Raw genomic sequence first — 11,496 nt, 5'->3', positions numbered from 1 at the left:
GACTATGTAGAGAGACCGTGTATAGAATCTTGATGATTGGGCGGTTCCCTAGACATAATATTTGTTAGAGACCTTAACGCCTTCTGGACATCACGACGTTCGTTTCTCCCTGACTATACACCCCCCCCCCCCCCCCCCCCCTCCCAAAGAAAGAATATGATGCTTCAACTATCTCATATCTCGATTCTGCAAATGGATTAATTCTAGCGTGTCATTCGCCAACTGAATTCTTAGAAAATAATAGATAACCATTTTATCTCATTACTTCGTTCCCTGAATCCCCAGCTGGATTCCATGGATTAGTAATAGATACTCAACTCATTTTATTACTCCGTTTCATGAATCATTCTCAGCTGAATTTTATGAATTAGTAATAAATACTCAAGTAATTTTTATTACTCCATTTCATGAATTATTCTCAACTGAATTTCATGAATTAGTAATAAATATTCAACAAGCCATCACCGAGTAAGCCCCGAGAAAATGGTGCAAGTGTACTTGACAATAATGGACGAACGAGCACCCGAATTCACGAACGATCATTCAAAAATATGGACGAACGAAAAACTTACGAAAGAAAATAATAAAATAAATAATAGACGTGGGATCGGGCCCACCGGCCGACAGGTCATGCCGCCGTGGCTGGTCCCCTCTTCCATTATTTTATTTTATTTTAATTTGTTTCACTCATCTCATGGAAACCCCTTCATTTGATCAAACTCCCTCGTTCGAGCGAAACTCTTAGTTTCTCCATACTTTCATCGAACAAAAATAGAGAAAGGTGTCACGGGACCGGGACACCTAGCCGGCAGGCCATGCCCTAGCCGTGGCAGGTCTCACACCTTGCAATCCTTTATTTTCTTATATTACTATTTACATCATCTCATGGAACTCCATCATTTGAGCGAAAACCATAGTTTTTCAATATTTTCTCAAATATTGCTCAAACCATAAAAAAGCCAAAAAGTAAAATGGTCACTTGACCGACTAGGGACGGTCCCATGACCCCTTGGTCGGTCCCTCATCTCTCTATAATTAGGTTTTACTACTTAACGCTCACACGAGCACCATTTTAATTAATGATTAAACCAGCATTTGATCATCCTTTCACCAACTGGTCAACAGAGGACTTTGGTGCATGCTCTCACTCGAGCACTTAGGCGCTACATGGTCGGCCATCAATTGACTTATTTTCAGTAAATCATCAATTGGTCAGGAATTGATCAAAATTAGTGTTTCGAACGACTTCTCTGCAAATCATAATTCTGAGTAAGTTCAAACGCTAATAATTTTATGTTGATCTAGCAATCAACATCTGGATTAATTATATAATATACGGTCCAGCTATCAATATTTTAATTAATATTTTATTTGGTCACGTTACTAATAATTTATCGAATGAGCAATACTTTCTCAAATGCTCGAATATTGATCCAACTATCAATGTTCAGTAATTCATCGAATGAGCAATACTTTCTCAAATGCTCGAATATTGATCCAACTACCAATGTTCAGTAATTCATCGAATGAGCAATACTTGCTCAAATGCTCGAATATTGATCCAACTATCAATATTCAGTAATTTATCGAATGAGAAATACTTGCTCAAATGCTCGAATATTGATCCAACTATCAATATTCAGTAATTTATCGAATGAGGAATACTTGCTCAAATGCTCGAATATTGATCCAACTATCAATATTCAGTAATTTATTGAATGAGCAATACTTGCTCAGATGCTCGAATATTGATTGAATCATCAATATTCAGCAATTCATCATACGAGCAATATTTGCTCATACGAGCAATATTTGCTCAGACGAGCAATATTTTCTCAGACTATTAATATTCAATATGTTGATCCAATTTTCAACATCATTTATTCAAGAACTATACGTCCCAGCAGACATGTTCAATTCATGAATCCTAGAGCATTCAAAAATCATGCTCGACTGAAAAATACTTAGACTCATCGTCTAATCAAGTCAACGACTGATTAATCAAATACACGTCTGCTTTGCAGACTCCATGTTCACGAGACATCAATCACGTCACATGGGGGATATTAATTAGGGTTTTGGTCTGGCGGCCTACGGCACGTGTGTTCATCCACGATGAGAAATGTGAGTAAGTCGTGCGAGCAGTTGAAGGAGTTAGCAAAGTAGTGAGTGGACAATCAACCAAGTCTCCGCACGACCTCGAACTGGTTAAACCACGATTTCCCACTTTCCCACTCTTTCACTCGAGAAACCGTCACACTTATTGGAGATCAATGTGTCTACTATTCTGTAAATATAAATAAGTCTCTAAATCCATGAATGAAAAACAAAATGATTCCGATCCGAGCAATCACTCTCAAGAATTCAATCAATCGACCAGAACTTATTAGAACTCAAAAGTTCACAGAAAACTTGCAGAAACTTTAAACACATTCACAATCCTTGATCATCATTGATCTCGCACACTTCTCAGCTTCCCTCCTACGGATTAATCCTCTTCCCTATTTGTGACCGAATTGACTCCGGAACGGCCATTGTCTTGGTTTAGGACGGAGTCCTACAGATTGATCTCTCGAACTCAAAGCACTCCCATCCAGTGCATCTGTTTGAGGATAGGCAGTTTACTCGGTTGAGGAGCCTCCGTCCACACGGTCGTCTCTCCATTCCCTAAAAAACTAGCAAATCGTTTTTCCCCATCTACACCAATTGATATGAGAAATAACTTGAATGGTATCAAAAACCAATGTTCAAGTGTCAATCAATTTTTAGCAACAGCCAAAAGTTGGATTTACCAATTTATTGAACTACGCACAACCTATGATATTTCAATTATATAAACAAATATAACGCGGAAAAGAAATAACATAGACACCAGAAGTTTTGTTAACGAGGAAACCGCAAATGCATAAAAACCGTGGGACCTAGTCCAGATTTGAACACCACATTGTATTTAGTCACTACAGACTCCAGCCTACTACAAGTTAACTTCGGACTGGAATGTAGTTGATCCCTAACCAATCTCACACTGATTAAGGAACAGTCTCGTTCCTTACACCTCAGAATCCCAGTAAGACTCTACGCACTTGATTTCCTTAGACGATCTCACCCACAACTAAGAGTTGCTACGACCCAAAGTCGAAGACTTGATAAACAAATCTTTCTCCTACAAAAAAGTATATTTTGATAGATAAATCCTTCTCCCACAGAAATACCTATGAAGTTTTGTTCCGTCTTTTGATAAATTAAGGTGAACAGGAATCAATTGATAATCCAGTCTTATATTCCCGAAGAACATCCTATAAATATCAATCACCTCACAATAACTTAACTATATGATAGTAGAACAAGTTATTGTGGAATCACAAAGAATGAGACGAAGAGATTTGTAATTACTTTTTATATATTACCTATCGGAGATAAATCTCGAGATAATCTTAGAGAAGATAGTACTCAATACGATAGAACAAGTTAGATCAAAACACGCAATTACAAAAAAAATAGTTGGGTCTTGCTTCAGAATCCCAATGAAGTCTTTAAGTCGTTAACCTATAATGGTTTTAGGAAAAACCTAGGTTAAAAGATAATCGACTCTAGTCGCAACTAGTATCACACAGGAGGTGTGGGGATTAGGTTTTCCAGTTGCTAGAGTTCTCCCTTATATAGTCTTCAAATCAGGGTTTGATAGCTTTGGAACAAAGCAATTAATATTCACCGTTAGATGAAAACATAATTTAAGATTCAAGATAAGTTTGCTTAAAACCAAATTAATATCTCTCCACCGTTAGATGGTCTTAGCTTGTTACACACAAATGAAATATACCTTCATTTAGATATGGGTAACCGTACCTAAACGTGTATATTGAGTTGGCTCAATAACAGTTAACCGAAGTTATCCATATGAATACTTTTGTATTAACCACATTCATCTTAACACTTCTAGATCAAATGATAATCAAATGAATCTAATTGTGTTACTCATAGAGTTGTTCAATTGTTTATATTCTCATAGAAGTATACAAGACACAATTGAAGCAAAGTCGGCATGATTCAAAAGAATCGGTTCATGAACATTTCACCACGGTTTGCAAAGATTGCATTCCTTAATATATAAATGTATTTGTTCACGAGTATTAAATCATACTTAACCGATTTTAGAACTTAAACCAACTCAGTTTGCAAACGGGTACGCAAACTAGAGTTCCGGACTTTGATCTTTTCCGACAGTTGGCAGACGGGTACACATATTGTCGTTCCAGACCGAACTCAGGTGAAATAGTTTATAAACGGGTACGCAAACTTGGTTCCCGGACTTTAACAGTTAAAATCGTTCGTATACGGGTATGCATACTTGGTTCCCGAACCTGAATCATTCTTAAAACAGTTTGCACACGGGTATGCATACTGTGCTATATCCAGACAACGGTTATTTGTTCTAAACTCCCATTTCAATCATTGAAACATCCTTAGTAGACAACAATAGCTGCCTCACACAAACTATTAGCTTATAAGTAATTTTCAAGTGATCGAATGATCAATACGAAACATTCCGAGTCTACATCAAATGACTATCTCACACAAATCATGTAAGATATTACAAGGCGATTTTCACACGATCATCATTTGACTCATTATTTAGTTTCCAACAAATAAATTGTTTCCAACTAAACTCGTCAAGTATAATGATGAACGTAGTTAAAGAAAAAAGCTTTCCAATACATATTTCGAGAAAGATATAAGCGAGTTAAACTCAGCTCGAAATATCAAAAGTGTATAATGTAAAGTTTATATAGCTACACGACTTAGTCTCAATTGGAGATAAAATAGAATAGACCTCTGAGTGATAGATTAGTTTAAGTCTCCACGTACCTTTTGTTGATGAAGTTCCTCCAAGATCCCCTTAGTAGATCTTCGTCTTCAATTGACGAACGCCGTGAAGTCTAAAGCTCAACTACACATTCTATCATAATCCAAGACATAGCTATAAGTAGACTAGAAATCAAGACTTATACTTTTGACACCTAAACTTGACAAACAAGCTTGAGATAGCAACGCTTGCGTGTTCGACCAAGCAGTGTTCTAACACAAACAAGTTTAGAATTGGTTTTCCAGTATTCCAAGACTACTATGTGATTTGTTATACCAAACCACAATGGTTAGTTGTGATCGGTCCTTCCAAGTCACATACATGGGTTCGGATCGGTTATATCAATCACTAGGATATGTTATACCTAAATATGGTATCCTCTTGTGATCGGTGACACTATTCAATAGGATTGTTTACACCAATTACAAGGATCGGTCACATAACACTTATCATCGATCACACTAATTACTAGGATCGGTCACACCAATTACAAGGATCGATCATACCGTCTCATGGTGATTACTTGGGATCGGTTACACCAATTATCAGGACCAGCCATACCAAATCATAAGTCTAGGAATTATGATTGGTTATACCAAGATACATAACCTGAGCTAAGATCGGTCTACCAACTCACACATATTGGTCATCCAAAGATATGCAATGAATAACAAGACCAATAATCCTATTGATTTCCCTTTCGATTCACAAAACAAGTTCATAAATGTACTTCCTTTAAACAAATTTAAAACATTGTTTCCTATGATGAAATCTTCACCATAACCCATTCACATAATCATAACACTATATACAAGATTATGTCGATGTCATATCTACGAAGTTCAAAAGATAAGCGTTATATTTTGTAGTCTAATTCCTTAATATTATGATCATACTATTATGATCATGTCACATCATTAGAGTATAATATACAATATATACATCTTCGCAATTATGTTTTCAATATAGTACGACTTGAAAGATATGTTAGGAATTAAACAAGTTCAAGTCAGTATTACTATACTCAAGTGGAAGGATGATGTCGTTGTTGTAGTTCGTTAGTTTTTCACATTCTTCAGGTCTTCGTAGTAATACTTGTATGTCTCAACATTCCTATACTTTCTAGTCTAACCTAAACAAAGTTAACTCTAGTATTTAATCAAGCGACTCTAGATGAGTTCTGATACTAAAATATGACAACTAAACTTGACATATCAACGCTTGGTGAGTTCAACTGAGCTATGCTCTAACAATCTCTCTTTTTGTCAATTTTAGTGACAAAAATCTTATTACATATGGAGGTAAACGAATTACAAAATAACTCATTCTGCATGCGCTTGAGTCCAAGTTTCAACCGCACATGACGTGCATATATTCAATCAGTAATCATCGTTGTTGACATTTGAATAACAAAATCTTTTACTCCCCTAAAGGTAAGCTAGGTAAATATTCAATCCGAACATCTTTGTTATTCCTCCTTTGTAGTAAGTATTACTACACAACAATATGATATGTTTCTCCTCCTTAATCAATGCTTTACTCTTTCGTTGCATATAACGTTTAAGCACAATTGTCCTTTCCTAGTGATTAAAAATCACTTGTTTACTCCATATATTTCTCCCCGTTTTTGTCACAAAATGACAAAGGTTCTAGCAAATAAAGGACAAACCGAAAGGATCTTACGAATCTAAAAGACTAGTATACAACCTATAAGAGTTAAGCACGAAGGTTTCACATACCATTTTAGATAACCAATATTAAAACCGAAACTACAAAAGTAATTTAGTTTCAATATATTATCAAGGAAACAATTTCCCGAAGCAATTTTCCATAATATTTCAACAATTCGACTAAGATACTCAATTCCCTTGTTGAACCAATTGTGTATGTACAATCGCTTGTTTTTGATAAGACCAAAATAAAAATCAGAAGAAACTTTATTTTTCTCATCAGACTCTAATTATTCAGACAATAACTTAGACCTTTCCCTTTAGACAAGACAAACATTAGGTTAGTTAACTAGTTTTTCTTGTCAAGGCATTCGATTAGACTTGAATAACCGAATCCTCCAATTGATAAGTCTAACAAAGATCAGAATTAACTTAGTTTCTCTTATCCGGAATCAATTGGACTAAACAAATGATCATGTATTTTTTTAATCCACAAACAATAGATACAAACCAAAATAAATTGACTTGCATAATTATTTTCTTAACCGGAAGCAATTGAATATTTATAAACATTAGAGCACCGCAATTGCACCGAATTTCCTTAAGCAAAAACACTTGATACCCAAAAATAAAGAAGATACCAAACAATAAGCCAAATAAATTGACACAATTTTTCTTAACAAGAAACAGTTAAATGACATAAATAATCCATACACAATATAATGGAACATATCAATTGTACCGAAATTTTGTTAAGAAAAATCAAAATATATGCAATATAAACAGGCTTTTCTTGAACAGAAAAACTGAAAAAGCGGGGGTCTGACGAGGTGTCAACTCGCAAATAATAATTTCTACTTCTCTTTACACTAGCAAGTAATGTAATGAAAGCAGATTCGTCCAAGGGAGGTATGAAGCAAAAGTTGTTATACAAATATTCTTAGCAAATAAGATTTTTGTTGTAAAATTCTGAAAATTATAAGATTGTATTCAAATATAAGATGGAATTGATTAAGGATTCATTCTAGACCACGAAATATAAACCCAATTGATGAATAACCACGTTCTTCACATTATCTCGTTACTAACAACCCTAGGATAATTAGTACGCTCAACTATCCCGTTATTATCTCCTAAGCTCACCAGACACGGAAGCACTCGACTAACGAATTCTACTTATTCAAGTTACCTAGAGGTACACTTACTAGGTATGACTCAAACAAGTGCTCTAAGTTTTGTGAGATAAGGTTGCTCCTAGTGATGAACTTACCTACTAGTGTCAATTTCTACATATGGGTACTTAACAAAGTCCCATCATCAATACCCATATATTGCTACTTGTGTTTATATTTCTAGACAATTACGGGTCGAAGAAAATCTAAGCTAGCAGTAGGATTATGAATCAACTATTTAATTTCGAATTTAAACAATCAACAAATAATCCATAAACATTATTGGCAAAGTAGAAATCAAACAATAACGAAACTTGCAAGGAAACGAGCTATTTCATATCAATCATGAGTTCATATTTCGGGCTTTCAAATCGCCCCTACTCAAAGATTTTTTTAGCTACTCATAATAATGGAGTTCATAATATTATAGAAATAAAATAAAGAAGATGAAACAAAACCAAAGCAAACCCTAAGATATCCGGTTCTTTCCAAAACTCCAAGTAGAATACGTAATAAAATTGTAGAAAGACTTCTCCTTTATGCTCCTCTTGTTCCAAAATTAGGTTTAGTCTTCAAAGGTCCAATAGATAGAAATCCACCAAGCCCAAATGTGAGAAAACCCATGTACGAAACATGCTCACAAAGTAGTCGCCGGAGGTCCCAGAAAGTGACCGTACCTTGGTCAGAAAAGTCCACGGGAAGCAGCTCAGGTGACCGGCAAAGTCCACCCGGTCATCGATCAAACATAACGTCAGACCATTAAATACAACGGTCAATTTTAACTGTCACTAACGGCGTTAACTGAATCAGACTGAGTGATTCAGAAACGAGTCAGAAGCTAACTAGGTGAGTCAGAGTCTGACTGCTACGCCAAAGCCATCTTACACAGGCCTGAACTTGTGTTGTTCCATCATAGTGCATTACAGTTCCATAACCAGTTCATGCTCAGGCCATATAATCTGTTCAATCCCAGCACTGAAACTTGAGCCATAACTTCACAGCTCATACATATCTCCTTCCTGAGATCAACAGCAGCAACAAGTTCAGTTCAAATACCACCATTGCACACCACCAGAACTGCAGCCTTTGCAAGTAGCAGCTAACCTCATTTCGAACACATCCACCCGTACTACTACTACCTTCCATTCATGCCTGCATCACCGTCAACATTTCTTTTTGTAAATCCAAATTGTATTAATGAATAGCAAATATTACAGCATAGCTTGTAAGAAAAGAGGCAGAGTACCCCAAAAACTCACAAACTAAACAAATTAGTCAAAACGAAAATAGATTACATTAGGTAACTCAACCACTAAAAGAAAATCAGGTCTATTATCGTAACTTATTCCAACCCCATCTTCCAAACTGCAGCCTCTTTTGGCCATCGCATCAGCTGCACAATTTGCTTCCCTATAAGTATGCACAAAACGAATTCTATCGTATCTAGCTCTTACCGCCACCCATCTTGGTCGAATAAACCAACTCCCAAAATATCACCAGAAAAATCCACAACCGCCCCCATAGAATCAGTTCGAATGCAAATGTTGTGCACATCAAACTTTACAGCCCACTCCAAAGCAATAATAACACAAAAAAGTTCCGACAAATAGTTAGTTTGTATCCCAAAACCAATGCTCATGGCTCCTAAAACAGTAGCAGCTGAATCACGAACTACAACACCTGCCCCAGCTCTTCCCGGGTTGCCCCTCGCCGCACCATCACAACACAACATTAACTCATTTTCTTCCGGAGCCACACAAATACACTCCTTTGGAACAGAAAACTTCACTCTTCTATGCTGCACTCTGAAGTAAACAACGACCCGTAACTCTTCTTTGTTGTTATACACTTATACATACAACCCTTTAAACGCCGCGAATAATCATGAATCTGGTTGAACACTTTCTTGTAAAAAAAAGTGCCAATTAACCCTTTGGTTGTCATAAACACAACCATTCCTGGTCATCCAAAGTTCCGAACGGACCACGAGAATAGATAACAGCCATAAGTCCTTAAACATACGACTCTTCCCCTTTGCTTCCTTATAAGCTGTCGTCAGATTTTGGTTAGGCATGAGATCAAAAATATCCGAAATCCAGTTCCAAGCTTTCATCGCAAAATCACAAGACCAAAGTATGTGTTCCAACGACTCCTCATCTCTGTTACATAAATAACATTTGTTAACCACTTGGTGTTTAAAACGACTTCGTACCTTGTCCAGCGTAGCACAAGCTCCCCGGAGCAATTTCCAGTTTCTAGCAGCAAGAGAAGGGTGAATAGCCGGCCTCCACAGCATCACCGTCAACACACACAATCACCATTCATTACCATCTGTAGCTGCATCAGTTCATCACCAGAACCACCAAATCAACTTCAGCTCCAAATCTAAGCATACATCTAAGCAGTACACTCCTCCGGCTTCTTTGTAGACTTCCATTCTCTGAAATCAACACCTCAAGGCAATCCACACATCATTCAAGTCTCAACTCAAACTTGAGCATACCCCTGTCAGCTTCAGCCTTCAATCAGCACAGCATAACCTCAAACAGCCTCATAGCCACCTCTGTCAGTCCATCTCAGTCTTATCCACCAACCACCTGCAATGACATCTCCAAACTCTTCTCCTGCAGTTAGTTCACTGCAAAGCCATCAACTCCACTTTGCCAATTCCATCTCCCAACTGCAGTTGCACTTGCACCTCTTGTCAGTTCAACTCAAACCATCTACAGTGTGTCATCACTGATCCTGCAATGCCCATGTCATTGTACCACCTCAGACAGCATCGCTACCAATCTGTAGCTTCATTTATCTCACTTGAACTGCAGCTGCAACCCTTGACTGCGAATAGACCCACCAACCATGACAATAACACCAGCTTCTTTACCTGATCTTCCACATAAAAGCTTAACCAACCTACACCAAATCTGAACCCAATCTCAGGCCAAACACTCGAGCTAAGACCGACCATTTCTCATGGCTTCATACTACCTGTTTCTTGTTGATTCCTTGCCATAAATCTCCAGCCAAACCTTGCACAGAACAACCCACATAAGTTACAGCATATCAGCTCCTGAAACACCCATCATAAAGACCCATAAATACCACTGAAGCAACAACACTTGCGCAGAGACTCAACAAGCATCAGATGAGCTTGAAATAGCGAAGAAGAGCTCATTCAGGCCTTTTCTCGAGTATATGATCTGCACTGACTCTGTTAATGGAGGCACAGCTTTGCTAGTGATTCTAAGCCTCACTATATCACCTTCCCTGCAAAGAACTCACATTCAACACAAACCCAATGTTCTTGTACATAAATAACCCCCAATTTCTGCAAAATCCAAACCATTCAACCATAGAATTCAGCCACAGCAACCTCCTCCTTCAATGGCAGTGAAACCAATTTCTCCTTCTTGTTCAAACCCTAATCGATCTCAACCACCACAGCAACACCAGATTCAGGAACCCTAATTCCTAATTTTTCCTTCTCGATGACTCTCGGTCTTTGTTTCTCGAATGTCTCAATAGCAGCAATTTCTTATCAATTTCTTATCAATTTCTTACAGCAGCCACGGGACCCGGAGAAGGAAGAAATGATTTGGAAACTGGATTGCACGGACGCCGACGCGTAGCACGACGCGGACGCGGAAACTACAAAATTTTCAAAAGCCTAGAACGTGGACACGTATATACATATTTTATTTTATTTTTAACTTAGAAAGGAAAATATATTAAAAGAAAAATCAACTCACCACTAAGACAGTGGCAAAATGATTGAGAGAACAAAATAAAA

At 37.2% G+C, this 11,496-nt stretch overlaps 1 long non-coding RNA gene across 1 annotated transcript; it reads right to left on the bottom strand.

Annotated features, from left to right (window-relative positions):
* Positions 1 to 8,020: 8,020 nt before the first annotated feature.
* LOC113342083 lies at positions 8,021 to 11,251 on the bottom strand. Its single transcript, XR_003356391.1, has 2 exons — positions 9,049 to 11,251; positions 8,021 to 8,858 (listed from the first exon to the last, which is right to left on the bottom strand). It is a non-coding gene; the product is annotated as an uncharacterized LOC113342083 (long non-coding RNA).
* Positions 11,252 to 11,496: the final 245 nt, after the last annotated feature.

The sequence above is a fragment of the Papaver somniferum genome, unplaced genomic scaffold (genome assembly GCF_003573695.1).
Source record: "Papaver somniferum cultivar HN1 unplaced genomic scaffold, ASM357369v1 unplaced-scaffold_33, whole genome shotgun sequence".
In the NCBI taxonomy this organism is placed as follows: domain Eukaryota; kingdom Viridiplantae; phylum Streptophyta; class Magnoliopsida; order Ranunculales; family Papaveraceae; genus Papaver; species Papaver somniferum.
This window is presented reverse-complemented; position numbering and strand designations above follow the sequence as displayed.